This window comes from Triticum aestivum, chromosome 7B, assembly GCF_018294505.1.
Source record: "Triticum aestivum cultivar Chinese Spring chromosome 7B, IWGSC CS RefSeq v2.1, whole genome shotgun sequence".
NCBI lineage: Eukaryota > Viridiplantae > Streptophyta > Magnoliopsida > Poales > Poaceae > Triticum > Triticum aestivum.
The window spans coordinates 566,039,958-566,058,432 of NC_057813.1; positions in this window are offsets into that span (position 1 = coordinate 566,039,958).

Below are 18,475 nucleotides of genomic sequence, written 5' to 3' on the forward strand. Positions count from 1 at the left end.
TTACTAGGACATCCTATTTTTGTCAGAGTTTTAGAGTTCCATAAGTATTCAAAAGTTACAGATTTCCATAAACTGTTCTGTTTTTGACAGATTCTGTTTTTCGTGTGTTGTTTTCTTATTTTGATGAATCTATGGCTAGTATCGGGGGGTATGAACCATAGAGAAGTTGGAATACAGTAGGTTTAACACCAATATAAATAAATAATGAGTTCACTACAGTACCTTAAGTGGTGGTTTTTCTTTCTTGCACTAATGGAGCTCATGAGATTTCCTGTTGAGTTTTGTGTTGTGAAGTTTTCAAGTTTTGGGTAAAGATTTGATGGACTATGGAATAAGGAGTGGCAAGAGCATAAGCTTGGGGATGCCCATGGCACCCAAAGATAATTCAGGGACAACCAAAACCCTAAGCTTGGGGATGCCCCGGAAGGCATCCCCTCTTTCGTCTTCGTCTATCGGTAACTTTACTTGGAGTTATATTTTTATTCGCCACATGATATGTGTTTTGCCTGGAGCGTCTTATATGATATGAGTCTTTGATTTTTAGTTTACCACAATCATCCTTGCTGTACACACCTTTTGGGACAGACACACATGATTCGGAATTTATTAGAATACTCTATGTGCTTCACTTATATCTTTTGAGCTAGACAATTTTGCTCTAGTGCTTCACTTATATCTTTTTAGAGCACGGCGGTGGTTTTATTTTGTAGAAATTATTGATGTCTCATTCTTCACTTATATTATTTTGAGAGTCTTTTAGAACAGCATGGTATTTTCTATGGTTATAAAATTGGTCCTAGAATGATGGGCATCCAAGTTGGGTATAATAAAAACTATCATAGGAAGTGAGTTGGATGCTATGATCAATTTGATGCTTGATAATTGTTTTGAGATATAGAGGTGGTAATGTTAGAGTCATGCTAGTTGGGTAATTATGCAATTGAGAAATACTTGTGTTAAAGTTGGCAAGTCCCGTAGCATGCACGTATGGTAAAAGTTGTGTAACAAATTTGTTGCATGGGGTGCTCACACTTGTGCTTAGCACCATGATCATCATTATTATAGCATTGTCCCTTAATAAAAAATAGAAAGGCAAAAAAAGGCCCCAAAAAGTAGAAAAGGGGGACAATGTTATTGTCCTTTTCCACACTTGTGCTTAGCACCATGATCTTTGATAGAGATTCTCTTATGTTGTCACTTTCATATACTAGTGGGAATTTTTCGTTATAGAACTTGGCTTGTATATTCCAACGATGGGCTTTCTCAAAGTGCCCTAGGTCTTCGTGAGCAAGCAAGTTGGATGCACACCCACTTAGTTTCTTTTGTTGAGCTTTCATACATTTATAGCTCGAGTGCATCCATTGCATGGCAATCCCTACTCCTCATGTTGACATCAATTGATGGGCATCTCCATAGCCCGTTGATTAGCCTCGTCAATGTGAGACTTTCTCCTTTTTTCTCTTCTCCAGACAACCTCCATCATCATCTTCTATTCCACCCATAGTGTTATATCCTTGGCTTATGCTCATGTATTGCGTGAGAGTGAAAAAAGCTGAAGCGCGTTAAAAAGTATGAACCAATTGCTTGGCTGAAACCGGGGTTGTGCATGATGGGAGTATTTTGTGTGACAAAAATGAAGCATAGCCTAACTATATGATTTTGTAGGGATAAGCTTTCTTTGGCTATGTTATTTTGAGAAGACATGATTACTTGTTAGTATGCTTGAAGTATTTCTATTTCTTATGTCAATATGAACTTTTATTTTGAATCATTTGGATCTGAACATTCATGCCACAATAAAGAAAATTATATTGAGAAATATGCTAGGTAGCATTCCACATCAAAAATTCTGTTTTTATCATTTACCTACTCGAGGACGAGCAGGAATTAAGCTTGGGATGCTTGATACGTCTCCAACGTATCTATAATTTTCGATTGTTCCATGCTATTATATTACCCGTTTTGAATGTTTATGGGCTTTACTTTATACTTTTATATCATTTTTGGGACTGACCTACTAACCAAAGGCCCAACCCATATTGTTGTTTTTTTGCCTATTTTAGTGTTTCGAAGAAAAGGAATATCAAACGGAGTCCAAATGGAATGAAACCTTCGGAGCGATCTTTTTGGAACAAACGCAATCTAGGAGTCTTGGAGTGGACGTCAAGAAGCAGCCGAGGCGGCCACGAGGTAGGAGGGCACGCCCTAGGGGGGTGGGCGCGCCCCCACCCTCGTGGGCCCCTCGTGGCTCCCCTGACCGACCTCCTTTGCCTATATATACCTCCATACCCTAAAAACATCCAGGAGCACCATGAAACCCTATTTCCACCGCCACAACCATCTGTACCCGTGAGATCCCATCTTGGAGCCTTTTCCGGTGCTTCGCCGGAGGGGGAATCAATCACGGAGGGCCTGTACATCATCGCCAAGGCCTCTCCGATGAGTTGTGAGTAGTTTACCACAAACCTTCGGGTCCATAGTTATTAGCTAGATGGCTCCTTCTCTCTCTTTGAATCTCAATACAAAGTTCTCCTCGATCTTCTTGGAGATCTATTCGATGTAACTCTTTTTGTGGTGTGTTTGTCGAGATCCGATGAATTGTCACTACTAGGTAAAAGCCTATACACAGAATCTTACCAGTAGCGCTCCACAAAATACCACGCTGCTGCTACTTAGCAGCAGCGCGTGTTAGAGAAACGCGCTGCTGACAGGAAAATAGCAGTAGCACATCCACCACAAACAGCGCTACTGCTATAATTGCCATGACCTCGCCCCCCCGCTAGTTATAGCAGTAGCGCACTATACTGAACCACGCTACTACTATAGAAGTTAGCAGCAGCGCGCTTGTAGAAAAACCGCTACTGCTAAGATCAGCCCACAAATTTAGTCCCACCTCGCTCCGTGAACAGGGTGTTTACCACCTTAAATATGTTATTTCTGAAACTACCACAACCAGTTGGTCTTCACTGAACTCTATGTGTAAAATTTGTGGCCGCAATATGAGTCCTCTCTGGTTTCTACCGGATAGGACTCATATTGACAATTCAGATTGTACACAAAAAGATCATTGATGGCCAATGTATTTTTTGCATTGACATATTTTTTGTATAGTTACACTTAGCAGTAGCGGTTTAGGTGCAAGGCGCTACTGCTATTCAGATTAGCTGTAGCGCGTTTTGTCAAACACGCTACAACTATCCCTACCTTATCCCCGCGCACATGACCGGCCCTCACTCACACTCTCACTCTCGGCCCCCGTGCCGATAACCGTCGTCGTGCGTCGTCGCCACCGCCGCCGCCTTCGTCCGTCCGCCGCCGAGGTACTCCCCTCCTTCCGTGCCTCCTCCCTCCTCCTCGCACATCCTCCCTCCGCCTGCGGCCGCCCCTTCCTCCTCCGCCGCCGCCCTCCTCCCTCCGCCTGTGGCCACCCCTCCTCCATCCTCCGCTGGCAGCCCTCCTCCCACTGCCCTCGACCTCGCCGCCCCTAGCTACCTCTCCGTCGCCCCCCACCCCCTGCCACTAGTTAGTACTAGATTTAGTAGTTGTAGATGTTAATTTAGGGTTCATAGCTAGTACTAGATGTTGCTTAGTTAGTACTAGATTTTTAGTAGTAGTAGATGTTAATTACTAGTAGTGATGGTACTAGTTAACTAGATGTTGCTTAGTTAGTACTAGATTTTTAGTTGTAGTTGAACTAGTTTACTAAGTAATTAAATTAATATAACTAGTTGAACTACTTTATTTTTAGAAAGAACTAGTTTTTTTTATTTATAGTAAGTTTATATTTAGTAAGAACTAGTTAAATTAATAAAACTAGTTGAACATGTCATATTTGTTGTTACTTTTTAGTTTAACAAATTATTCGGGATGTATTACTGATAACTTATATGGTTTCTCAGGTGACCACTGTCGTCCCCATCACCGACCCCCTCCAACATCCCCGCCGTCGTCCCCGTCACCGACCCCCTCCGACATCCCCGCCGTTGTCCCCATCACCGACCCCCTCCGACATCCCCGCCGTTGTCCCAGTCACCGACCCCCTCCGACATCAAGGTGACACCAGCCAAATATCCTTGTATATCTTGTGTTGTTGCTCAAAAAGGATATGTGGTTGCCCAAGTGGCCGTTCACGTTCAGTTTACATCTCCGAGTGGCCTATGTTTTGCCAGAGTGTTGATTAATTTCGGTTCCGGCAAATTTCAGGCGCTCGATATGTCCTTTTTTAGCAAAGGTCATGCCGGATTTTTTCGTGAATTCTGGCATGACTTGTGCTAGGATATGTACAAGTTTAATCTTTGAATTATGAACATAGGAAATGTCGTACTTGGACGACGACAGTCTCCCGGGGGAGTGTAGCTGGTGCCACGATGATCGAGGTATGTGCGATAGGTTCGTTCAGCTGGACGAAGATCGGCGCTTCAGCATTAAGCTCGAGGAGACCATCGATTATGAAACGGTACGCTACAGCGACAAGTGTTTTTTTCGTAATTAAGCATGACTTCAACTATTTCAACGTCTAATTTTCATATTTTACAATTCGACTAGCTTATCCCATGCCATGCAAGACGCTATGTCTTGGGGAGGATGGGTTTTGGAGACCATGAAAATTTCGAAACAAAGAAAATACACCTAATTTTCATATTGTCTTGGGGAGGATGGGTTTTGAAGTAAATCTGTGCAATGCTCAGAGCGTAACCCATTTTGGTTGCCAAAATTGGGAAGCACTTCGCAAAATGTATGGTTTTTATGAGGGTATGATTGTCACCATGGATCTTGGTGATGCTAAAATCGAGCAAGACAATATGGACATTTGGGTCCTTGTTGATACGCTTCCGATTGTACCGCTATGTGAGTTTCTCAAACATAGTTATTAACTATTTTATATTGTTTATTTCAAAAATTTTGATAGCTTATTTGCATTGACAGCTTATTTTGATTCTTCAAAGACTGTGCGGAAGATGGTAGATAAAACCCACTACACCGATGGCACCGAATTAACGTATAAGGAGAAAAATCATCTGATCGCATTTTGTACTCTTCTTGAGAATTACAATAACTATTATCGAACTCCTCCAAATTATGGTGAATACATGCCACTGGTGCATGTGTTGAACCACGGTAACTTCTCTGGTGATACCCTGGTAAGATTTTTTACTATTACGACATCCGTGCATCTTTTGCATACTTCTAAAATTAGTACATCATTGCTAACTATGAAGTTATTATTATGTTTTTCAACAGAAGCTCCTGATGGATTGTGTGCCTCATCTGATGTCTCTGAATGGTCGCCTCTCAGTTCTGAACATACTGCCAGGTAAATCTAGGGAGCTCAGCTGTGCATATCGGATTTCTAAAAATGGTGAACACATGATCATCAAAGAATGGAAGAAATGTATGGACATTCGCAAGGAGGTTCTTGGAAGTAACATTCAGCGAAAGGCAAGAATTGGAGACATGCTAATCTCCATTCTCCATAATGGGGAGTCAGGGGCTATCTTGTTTTTTTCTATTTTACCTTAGAAAATGTAGTAGGTCTTAATCGAATGTAGTAGGTCCTATGAGGTACAATATGTTTATTATATGGTAATGTGTTAGAGTTGATAATGAGGAGTACTTGTGATTACGACTAGTGACCAATTTGCTATGTGATGTCATTGATGAAAACGATGATCTTGAGGAGGTGTTATATGACAATGATGTATTATGATGATAAGTTGTTAATGATATGATGATGATGATGATATTATTATATCATTGGGTGAAAGAACTGCGGATTAGTTTCAAGTGGATGGACATCCACTTGAAACTAATCCGCGGTTCTTTCCCCCCGTGATGTAATAACTCATTATGATGTAAAAACAATCTCTAAATTCCTGTTGTATGAAATCTTGTGTAAAGGTACAAATACAACTTGAAATAAAAAAGAAACAAAATACTAAATAATAGCAGTAGCGCGGGAAAGGAGAAGCGCTACTACTAATTACCAGTAGCGCGGTTCTGAAGAAGCGCTACTACTAAGTCAATTTATCAGTAGCGTGGGTCCAGGCGCGCTATTGCTAAGCATTAGCTGTAGTGCCTTATCAGTAGCGCTCCTACCCGCACTACTGATAGGCCTAAAACCCGCCCTGCTGCTAGGCTTTTCCCTAGTAGTGTGTGGGTTTATGATCAAGTTTATCTATGAGAAATATTTGAATCTCCTCTGAATTCTTTTATGTATGATTGGTTATCTTTGCAAGTCTCTTCAAATTTTCAGTTTGGTTTGGCCTACTAGATTGATCTTTCTTGTAATGGGAGAAGTTCTTAGCTTTGGGTTCAATCTTGCGGTGTCCTTTCCCAGTGATGGCAGGGGCAAGAAGGCACGTATTGTATTGTTGCCATCGAGGATAAAAAGATGGGGTTTATATCATATTGCTTGAGTTTATCCCTCTACATCATGTCATATTGCTTAATGAGTTACTCTATTCTTATGAACTTAATACTCTGGATGCATGCTGGATAGTGGTTGATGTGTGGAGTAATAGTAGTAGATGCAGGCAGGAGTCAGTCTACTTGTTGCGGACGTGATGCCTAGATATTCTCATAACTATGCACTTTTCTATCAATTGCTCAACAGTAATTTGTTCACCCACCGTAATACTTATGCTATCTTGAGAGAAGCCACTAGTGAAACCTATGGCCCCCGGGTCTATCTTCCATCATATAAGTTTTCAATCTACTTTATTTTGCAATCTTTACTTTCCAATCTATATCATAAAAACACCAAAAATATTTATTTTATCTTATTATCTCTATCAGATCTCACTTTCGCAAGTGGCCGTGAAGGGATTGACAACCCCTTTATCGCATTGGTTACGAGGTTCTTGTTTGTTTGTGTAGGTACGAGGGGCTTGCATGGAGCCTCCTACTGGATCGATACCTTGGTTCTCAAAAAATGAGGGAAATACTTACGCTACTTTGCTGCATTACCCTTTCCTCTTCAAGGGAAAACCAACGTAGTGCTCAAGAGGTAGCACCCGGCTGGTTGCGCCAATGTAGAGGAGCATGGGCTCTTTGTTAGTCGGAGCTGCCAGGACAGGCGGTGTGGTCAACATCTTCTTCAGCTGGAGAAAGGCTTCATCTGCCTGGTCATTCCACTCGAAGTGAGTGGTTTTCTTCATGACTTGGTACAGGGGAAGAGCCTTCTCTCCTAGCCGACTGATGAAACGGCTGAGGGATGCCAAGCACCCGGTGAATTTTTGGACGTCTCGCAGTCGGGTGGGTATCTCCATCCTCTCGATGGCTTTGATCTTCACAGGGTTGCACTCAATGCCGCGTTCAGAGACCAGGAAGCCAAGGAGCTGGCCGGCTGGTACTCCAAAGACACATTTCTCGTGGTTGAGCTTGATTTGAAAACGGCGCAGATTGTCAAATGTTTCCTTGAGATCTTCCAGAAGGGTACCGTGCCTATCCGTCTTCACCACAATATCGTCTACATAGACGTGGGCATTTCTGTCGAGCTGTTTGAGGAGGCACTTCTGCATGCAACACTGAAAAGTGGCACCGGCATTTCTCAAGCCGAATGTCATGGTCACGTAGCAGAAGGCTCCGAATGGTGTGATGAAGGCGGTCTTTAGGTGGTCGGCCAGGTTCAAGTTGATCTGGTGGTACCCTGAGTAGGCATCCAAGAAACTCAACAGTTCGCATCCAGTTGTGGAGTCTATTACTTGATCAATCCGAGGCAAGGCAAATGGATCTTTGGGGCAAGCTTTGTTGAGGCTGGGATAATCAATGCACATGCACCACTTGTTGTTCTTCTTCAGTACAAGGACTGGATTGGCAAGCCATTATGGGAAGAACACTTCCATAATGAAGCCGGCTGCTAGGAGCCGGGCTATCTCTTCACCAACAATTCTTCTCTTCTCTTATGACAGTCAGCGGAGGGGTTACTTGACTGGTTTTGCATCTGCTCTGACATGTAGCTTGTGCTGGGCGAAATCCGTCGGAACACCCGGCATGTCCTTGGGGGACCATGCAAAGATATCCTGATTCTCACGGAGGAAATTGACAAGCTCACTTTCCTATTTGCTGCCAAGGGTGGTTCCTACAAGGTTGAACCTCTCCGGGTGGTCCGGGTCCAAGGGTATCTTCTTGGTTTCTTTGGCCGGTTGGAAAGAGCCTTGGGTCTCTGACTCCTTGGGGTCCAGTGACAGGTCCGGCTTCTTGCCGGCCATGGCCACAACCCGGTCAAGGAGCTTCTTCTCTGCGGCAATCACAAGGGACTCAGCCAGTCGGCTGCTAGCTGCAGCACAGGTGACCGACTTCTTGTAGTCTCCAACTATGGTGATGATGCCCTTGGTTCCCGACATCTTCATCTTGAGGTAGGCGTAGTGAGGTACTGCCATGAACTTGGCCAGAGCAGGTCAGCCAAGCAATGCATGATAAGGTATCTCCAGGTCCACTACCTCAAACCAAATTGCTTCGTGGCAAAAGTGATCTTTATCTCCGAAGAGGACATCTATCTTGATCTTGCCGATTGGTGAGCAGGAAAGGCCGGGCACAATGCCATGGAAAACAGTCCGGCTGGCTGGAGTTGCTTTGCCTCGATGTTCAACTTCTCCATGGTATTGCGGTAAAGGATGTTGATCCTGCTGCCGCCATCTATCAGAACTCGGGAGAAACGAGCAGCTCGCCTATCTATTGCGAAGGTGGCATCCAACACCAGGGCATAAGAACCTGGGGAAGGCATCACTTCCGGGTGGTCGGCTCGGCTCCAACTGATGGGATTCTCGGACCTGTGCAGGAACTCTGGGACCTTAGAGGCGACATCGTTGACTTCTTGGTGCTGTTACCACTGGCTGCACCTATCATTAGCCTCGTTGGTGAAGACAATGTAGGCTCCATGTTCTTCAGGGAATTCATCTTGGATAGCCCCGACTGCTGGGCGGGCCGCCGGCTGCTGAGGAGGCAGAGGCGGCTGGCCAGCAGGCGGAGGAGTCAACAACCCTTCGCCCTTAGAGATTCGGGTGAGCTAGTGGCACTTCCGGGTGGTGTGATTGGATGGCTTCGCGCCGTTGTGGAACTTGCAGGGTGCATCAAGGGTTTGCTCATAGGAGAAGGCGGGCTACCAAGCCGGCTTACTGACTTTCTGACGCTTGGGTATGGGATGCCCCTCTGGCTGCTGATCTTTGATTGTTGCCACCTACCGGCTGGTGGAAGCCGGCATCGGGGCCTTGCGCTTGTTGTCGTTCTGCTGCTGGCGTCAGCTGGTGTCTCCAGCCGGTGTTCTGGGAGCCCGAGGGAGCACCTTCCCAGAGGCGTCCACCTGAAGCTCCGACTTCATAGAGGAGTCGGCAGTGGCGTACTTGTCTGCTATGATCAGCAGCTCGTCGAGTGTAGCCGGCTCGTCGCAAAGGAGTCGGTGCTTGAGCAGGGTGCCTTCTCTGCACCTGGCGGTGAAGTACTCTATGGCTTGCACCTCATGCACCCCTTCTTAGTCGGTGCGGTGTTCGGCCCACCACGTCAGGTAGTCGCGAGTGGACTCGAAAGGGCCTTGGACACACATAAAGAGCTGGTGAGGCTTGGGTGGCCGCTTGTAAGTGCTGGTGAAGTTGCGAATGAAGACTTCGGTGAAATCTACCCAGCTATTGATGCTGTAGGGCTTGAAGCTGTTCAGCCAAGTGCACGCCGTGCCATGAAGCATGAGGGGAACGTACTTCACGGCAACACGCTTGTTGCCGTTCACTATGTTGACTGCAGTGGAGTAGTTGACCAGCCAGTCTTCCGGTTTCACGGAGCCGTTGTACTTGGGCGTATCTCTTGGGAGCGGGAACCCTTTGGGAAAGGGCTCGTCGCGAATGTGGGGGCCAAAACAAGGCGGACCAATGACATCTTCTTCTTCTAGCGCCTGGGATCGAGCCAAGCGATCGATCCAATGGCGGGCATTGTTTTATCCAATTCCTTCATGGTGGCCCAGCCGGCCACTGAGCGTCGAGTGCTCAACAGGTGGCGGGGAGGCGTACCTCTCCCTGCGAGGAGGAGGAGGTGGCGAACAGTCGTCCCGCCGCTCCATAGCTCGCGGGCGCCCATCTTGGTCGCGCTCAATGGTGAGGCGTATCCGACTGCGACTAGTGGCCGACTCTTTATCTCTTCGCTCGCGGGCGCCGCCTGCTGTCAGTGACCGGGAGGTCGCGCCTTGCTCTTAGGGGGGGGGGATTCTCGGCGCGCGCGCTGGCTTCTTGCTGCGTGGCATCCGCATCAATGAGCTGCTGGACACACTCCGTCATGCAGCATCGCTCGTCACCCTCCAGGTGTGCTAGCTCGTCTGCTGCTGCCTGGGCAGCACATAGGTTCTCGATGGGCGTGGCGTAGACTGGGCGGTCGGCCCCCAGCATGCTGGCGATGGTCGCGCCGGGCTGTCAGACGACGACTACACGACTAGGCTCGCCAGCAGCCGGCATGCCATAGACGACACGATCGACCTCGCGCTGATAGGCTTTGGTGAGGCATCTCATAGTGGCCAACCTCTTGCCGCTCTCGACGAGTGCAAAATAGTAGTCTTCCAGCGTCTCGGTGTTGGTGTCACCCGCGATGGGCACAGACAGGCCCCGCATCATCGCCTGCAGCGGGTCTTGGGCATCCGCACCAGAGGCTCCGCCTTGGCTGATGATGAACACCTCGGTGATGGTGCTGCCGCCGCTGTCCATGCGAGGGAGCGGGTCGTCGATGACCACCATGTTGGTGGGGAAGGCATCGAGGGATGCCGTGTCAGAGTCGACAGGCATCGGGTCGGTGGAGCTGATCGACTCCAGGTCGGAGGCAGGCTCATTGGTGATGTCGAGCTTGCCAAGGAGGTCGATGAGGCAGCTCTTGCAGCTGGCTCGCCTGCGCCTGGCGCGGGCTTGCCGGGGAGGCGAATCTCGCCGATGAGATCAGCGAGGCAGCTCGCCGCGCAAGCGACTTCCACACCATGCATCGCGTCGGTGCAAACGCCATCGGGCATGTCGGGCTAGCTGCGCTCACCAGGGAGGAACAAGGTTCCCATCCACAACAGATCTCCAGACGACGGTGCACCTAGCCCCATGGTGGGTGCCAAATGTCGGGGGTTTGGTGCGACATATGCCAAGGGATGGCTTATCATGGTGGGAGCTAGTAAGACATTGCTGGTGCAAGGAAACGGGATAAGGCGTAAACATGTACGCCGACACATCTTACCTAGGTTCGGGGCTCTCCTAGGAGATAACACCCCTAGTCCCACTCTGCAGGGTCTTCGCATGATCACTAGATCAACAAGCAGCTACAAGCTTGCTCCTTGAGTTGTTTGGCTAGAGGAGGAAGAAGGGCCAGGCTAGCTCTACTCCTCTCTCTATGCGTGTGGATTCTCTAAGAGGCTGAACCCTTTGCATGGGTGCCCTGGGGATTTATATAGGCCTACCCCCATGGTTACAATGGTAATCCCGCCGGGTGTAGGCCTGGGCCGTCAGTGTCTATGGTCGCCGGCTTCTCTGCCGCCTGGTGGGTCCCACCGGCTGCTGGGCTCTCGGCCGACAGGTAGGGCCCGTCGCTTGTGGGTCCTGTCGGCTACTCATCACTGTAGCCCCGCCTCTAATGACGAGGGCTTGGTCAGGGGGAGCGTGGCTACAGTACCGCCGCTTGGTGGGTGTTCACTGTAGCCCCACCCCGTCTTATCTGGTTAGTGGCGCACAAACTTCAAGGGAAGGGAAGGGTCGGCTGCTAGTAGTCGGCCTCCCCATATACCGACTGGTCAGGGCTTGCCGCCTTCTGGCATCTCACGGACAGGTAGGGCCCGTCACCTGCGGGCCGTACCAACAGCCCATCATGTGAGTATGGCTGCCTTTGCCACGGTTGATGTCATGGGCAGTGTGGCAACAGTGCCGCACCGGGCTAGGGATGGCCGCCCGGTACGCTGCACTGTGGCCACGCCCGCTATCGGTGTCAAAACCGGCGGATCTTGGGTAGGGGGTCCCAACATGTGCGTCTAAGGGTAATGGTAACAGGAGGCGGGGGACACAATGTTTACCCAGGTTCGTGCCCTCTCGATGGAGGTAATACCCTACTTCCTGCTTGATTGATCTTGATGATATGAGTATTACAAGAGTTGATCTGCCACGAGATCGTAGAGGCTAAACTCTAGAAGCTAGCCTATGATTATGATTGTTGTTGTCCTACAGACTAAACCCTCTGGTTTATATAGACACCGGAGGGGGCTAGGGATACACATAGTCGGTTACAGAGAAAGGAATCTTCATATACGAATCGCCATGCTTGCCTTCCACGCAAAGGAGAGTCCCATCCGGACACGGGACGAAGTCTTCTATCTTGTATCTTCATAGTCCAACAGTCCGGCATATACATATAGTCCGGCTGTCCGAGGACCCCTTAATCAAGGACTCCCTCAGTAGCCCCCGAACCAGACTTCAATGACGATGAGTCCGGCGCGCAGATTGTCTTCAACATTGCAAGGCGGGTTCCTTCTCGGAACTCTTAAAAGTACCTATTGTAAACATCAGTGTCCATCTTCCCATTTAATATTATGCTCATCGGCTTTTGCACCTTAATAGTCTCAGCCTCCACGTGTCAGACGAAAGCGAAAAGTTGGGGCATTTTTACATTTTTGCCACCCTAACCATGTAAATAAATTGTCTATTAAAGAGACGGGGATCTTCATATCCAATCCACACCATCTTCCCCAAGCAAGGAATCATCAGAGCGTGCTCTGAAAAACCACTCCAACATGGCCGACGCTCGCAGCTCTTCCTCCCGCTCTTGCAACACCAAGCCGGGCTATTGGGAGAAGTGTACCGTATCCCACGACCGATTACTGAAGTTGCAGACCCAAGGGTTTCTATCTCCTATGTATCTAGTTTCCGTTCGAGCCGGATTGGCTTCCTTCGATGGCGGGGAGCAAGCGGAGAACTTTCCCAACCCACCCAGGGGGGAGCGAGTATGCCTTGTTTCCTACTTACTGAGGGGTGTCAGATTTCCAATCCATATGTTCCTCCATGGGCTTCTGGAGTTCTACGGCCTCCAGCTGCACAACTTCACACCTGCCCCCATCATGCACATCGCAGGTTACGTCGCTCTTTGCGAGCTATTTCTAGGTTGCGAAGCCCATTTTGAGCTATGGAAGAAGCTATTCTGCCTCGTCCCCCGTAATCAAGGGGGATCAATATTTTAAGTGGGCGGAGCCGAGATATGGCGCATCACCGGGGCCAGATACTTATCTGGCACACCGAAGAAGGCATCCGAAGAATGGCCTTCCGAGTGGTTTTATATTGAGGACATCTCCCTTCCCGACCCAATCCAAATGGGACTTCCTGAGTTTACAAACGCTCCGCTGAGAAAATGCTCAACTGGCGTCCCTGGAGCCTCAGAGAGGAAGATAGCAGGGATGTCCTTCAATTGAGGAGCAAGATAAGAATGCTCGCTTAGTCCGGATTATCAATAGTCGAGGTTATGGCGATATCCATAATGCGGGGGGGTCAGCCACTCCAATACCGAGGGCATCCCATGTGGCACTTCAATGGAGAAGACGACGCCACCCGCTGCAATTGGAAGGGTCCGGTCTCCACCACCGCTCTGGTGGAAATACTGTCCAGTTTATACAAGGGGGAAAGAGAGGAGTTCATCCGCATTATGCCACGGGATGGATTTTCCATGTACAACCCTCCCAGGTGGGTGAGCTGCCATCCATCACTCTACTCTATTCATTCCCTAGGTCTTATTTTTCATAAATATTTACTCCGTCCATTTATAACAGGAATGGCAGAAAATAACCAGGGAGTTCCATGGCCCGGCACCGCAGCCAGAGGACCATAACCGGGCCCTTGACCCCGGATTCGAAGAGGATCCAGATATATTCGTGGAGCTCGTGGAAGGGGTGTTTCACCAGGCGAGCTGTGACGGCACAGAAGTGGCCATCATTGCTGACTATCCCGACCTCCTCCCTGCATCGCACGTAAGTAAACGAGAGACTTATCTTTTGGAAAGGATTTACTCCTCCCATCTTACCCACCGTACAATTCGTATGCTCTAAAGGGAAGACGATTGGCGCACCAAGCCGAACCCGAGGCGACTCGCCAACAAGGGGTGCCCGTGCTGGGTAGGCCTTCAAAAAGAAAGGCGAACATAAATATGGTGGAGCCATCATCAAGGAGGTATGGCTTTAAATACGCTCCATGGTTGTCATCTTAAAGTATGACACTATCCGTTGTGTTTTAGCAGAAAGAACATCCGCTGGACTATGTCCGGGATCCTGCGAACCGTGCCTCTACTAGCCGGATTCCAGACCCGGTCTCGAGGACGGAGGCTAACACAGAAGTGACACCGAACTGTCCTCATACAAAGGATGCGGATAGAATGTCCGTTACAAATTCTGAAGTGGATTGCGCCATGAATTGTATTAATGCCTTCAACTCGGGTGATGCGTACATCCAAGCCACTCAGGATGGGCCTGCTAGAGCCACAGGCCAGTATTTGAAAGATATACGGGTAAGTATAAAATTCTGAGAATTATGTATATCAGTATCCTCTGACACTTGAAGCAGTTGGTACAACTGATTTGAGGATCACTGTATTAATAGGTTCTCTCGGAGAAGAACAACCTGTTGTCTCAAGAGCTGGAAGAGTGTTGAACCCAGCTAATGGCCGGTATGGCCGAGCTATCAAGATCCGAAAAGGCGTCAACTGGTATGTATTCCCGAATTGAGAAAAAACAATATTGTATGTATAAACCACTAACGCTAACAATATATGATGACCAAAATCCTCAGATAATCCGGAACAGAATCCGAGAATCCCACAAGAGGGTGAACAAGGAGCGCAAAGGCAAGCAGTCACTGGCGAGCGTGTACTTACACGGGTCATATAGGAGAAAAACAAACTCCGAGATGCCAATACCCAGCTGGGTGAAGAATTGAAAGATGTTCGGGCCCAGCTGGCTGACTCCGTGAAGGAAAATAAGAGGCTTCAACGCGGCATTTTTAGTATGTTCTCAAACGAACATTTATATAGTTCGGCAAAGATTGGAATTGACAGAGTTATGTCTGTAGGTATGCTGACTGGCCGTCCCGAAGAGGATATGGCCGGATCCTCAGGCGATCTGCTACAAGAGCTTTCACAACTGCACGAGCAAGTTCGGCAGGTCATGCGAAGTGTCGCCAAGGACTTGTGGCCATCCGCCTCCCTACCAGGAAGTATGGGGGAGCTTGTACAACTTTTCAAGGGAGCGCGGCGGCGTTTCCGACTATGGAAGATATCTGCCTGTCGAGAAGGTGCGAGGGAGGCTTGGGCCATGGTGAAAACACGGTATACCAAGCTCGATCCGAATCATATGGCCCGAGTCGGACCTGTAGGGTCAGATGGGAAAGAAATTACCATTAGTATGGTATATGACCAGGTAGAATGAGTCGCAAAATATTCCCAACAGGATTGTAGGCTAGACAACCTGTTGGATGGCATAGAAGAAGAAGCATTTTAGTGTAAATGACTATGTACTTCAATTGACATATTTGTCCCTAGCCGGATTGTAAGTCATTTGTCATGGCGGACCTTTTCGCTTCGGCCTCTGGACCCAATAGTCCGGAGTGTTTCCAAATACCAGCTCGGTAATATAAAAACGGGGTACGCGTGGAAACCAGGCGTAGGGGTCATAATTGCTTGAATAGACAAGTACCCAACTAGCTATGTTATATTACATGGATAGTAAGAAACATCTTCCAGAGAGAATAGTTCCGTTAAGGGTTCCTTTCCTAGGTACGCATGCATTAATGTGCATGTCCGAACTACGATCAAAAAGCGCAGTATATTTAACATCTAGGGGTTTATATTGTGATAGGTAAAAACATCTTTAGTCCACCGACCAGATATTCTCTTAAGAATGCTAGCTTTCGGCTTCACCTAGTCTGAGGTATACGTCTGGAGTACCCGGCAGTAACAATCGCAGAGGTGCTCCCTTTATGCCCTAGCCGAACTAACGGGAACATAAGGCATATCCACAGGAGCCAGGCAACCTAGCTTGGCCAAAACTTAAGTCATATCGATGCATATAATGGCGAATAAAAGGTACATATGGAAAAAGGACAGATATGAAGTGGGCTTGATGCCCAGAAGATAATTATATTAAGCTTCTGTATAAGAAGCCCCCAGGTATAATGAGCGCACATACTATTGTCCTCGGGAATATAAAGAATAACAAAGTCCATTAAGATAGTGACATTTGCAACCACAACAGGCACATCCTCACAAATACCGACATGTATAGCAGTTGATTTATCAGCCATTTGCAAAGATTTTTCAGTAGGTGTCAACTTATTCAATTCAAGTCTACGATATAAAGAGAGATGCATAACACCAACACCGTCTCCAAGATCACATAAAGTAGTTTTAACATAGTTTCTTTTAATGGAGGATGGTATGGTTGGTACCCCTGGATCTCCAAGTTTCTTTGGTATTCCACCCTTAAACGTATAATTAGCAAGCATGGTGGAAACTTTAGCTTCCGATATCTTTCTTTTATTTGTACTGATATCCTTCATGTACTTAGCATAATGCTTTAATTTAAGCATATCAGTTAAGCGCATACGTAAGAAGATAGGTCTAATCATTTCAGCAAAGCGCTCAAAATCCTCATCATCCTTTGTCTTGGATGGTTTAGGAGGAAAGGGCATGGGTTTCTGAACCCATGGTTCTCTTTCTTTAGCGTGCTTCCTAGCAACAAAGTCTCTCTTATCCTAACGTTGATTCTTTGATTGTGGGTTATCAAGATCAACATCAGGTTCAACCTCTACTTCATTGTTATTGCTAGGTTGAGCATCAACATGAAGATTATCATTAACATTATCACTAGGTTCATGTTCATCACATGATTGTGTTTCAACATTGAAAATAGAAATATCATTGGGATTCTCACGTGTGTCTACAACAGGTTCACTAGAAGCATGCAAAGTCCTATCATTTTTCTATTTCTTTTTTTGGAAGAACTAGGTGCCTCTAAATTATTTCTCTGAGAATCCTGCTTGATTCTCTTAGGGTGGCCTTCAGGATACAAAGGTTCCTGAGTCATTCTACCAGTTCTAGTAGCCACTGTAACAGCAAAATCATGCTTATTATTTAATTTATCGAGCAAATCACTTTGAGCTTTAAGTACTTGTTCAGCTTGAGTGGTAACCATAGAAGCATATTTGCTAATGAGTTTAAGTTCACCTTTAACTCTAGCCATATAATCACTCAAGCGTCCTGTCTCGAAAGCATTATTCTTTAATTCTCTATCAACAAAAGCATTAAAACTTTCTTGTCTAATCATAAAGTCATCAAATTCATCTAAGCATGGGCTATGAAATTTAGTAGACGGGATTTCAACTTTATCATATCTATAGAGAGAATTTACCTTTACCACCTGTGTCGGGTTATCAAGACAATGTGTTTCTTCAACAAGCGGTATATTAAGACCATGTATTTCTTCAATAGGAGGTAAATTCTTAACTTCTTCAGCTTTAATGCCTTTTTCTTTCATTGATTTCTTTGCCTCTTACATATCTTCAGGACTAAGAAATAGAACACCCCTCTTCTTCGGACTTGGTTTAGGAATAGGATCAGGAGTTGTCTCAATTGGCTCAGGAATTGCCTCAGGAATTGGCTCGGGAAGAGTCCAATTATTTTCGTTAGTCAACATATTATTCAATAGTAATTCAGCTTGGTCGACTGTTCTTTTCCTAAGAACACAACCAACACAACTATCCAAGTAGTCCTTGGAAGCATCGATTAGTCCATTATAAAAGATATCAAGTATTTCATTTTTCTTAAGAGGATGATCAGGCAAAGCATTAAGTAATCGGAGAAGCCTCCCCCAAGCTTGTGGGAGACTCTCTTCTTTGATTTGCACAAAATTATATATTTCCCGCAAGGCAGCTTGTTTCTTATGAGCAGGGAAATATTTAGCAGAGAAGTAATAAATCATATCCTGAGGACTACGCACACAACCAGGATCGAGAGAATTAAACCAAGTTTTAGGATCACCCTTTAATGAGAACGGAAATATCTTAAGGATATAATAACAGAGAGACTTCTCATCATTAGTAAACAGGGTGGCTATATCATTTAAATTGGTAAGATGTGCCACAACAGTTTCAGATTCATAGCCATAGAAAGGGTCAGATTCTACCAAAGTAATTATCTCAGGATCAACAGAGAATTCATAATCCTTATCAGTAACACATATAGGTGAAGTAGCAAAAGTAGGGTCAGGTTTCATTCTAGCATTAAGAGATTGTTGCTTCCATTTAGCTAATAACTTCTTAAGATCATATCTATCTTTGCAAGCAAAAATAGCTCTAGCAGCTTCCTCATCCCTAACATAACCCTTAGGTACAACAGGTAATTCATAATTAGGGGAGAACTTTCATCATCACTATCATCAATAATAACATCTTCAATAATTTCATTCTCTCTAACCCTAGCAAGCTGTTCATCAAGAAATTCA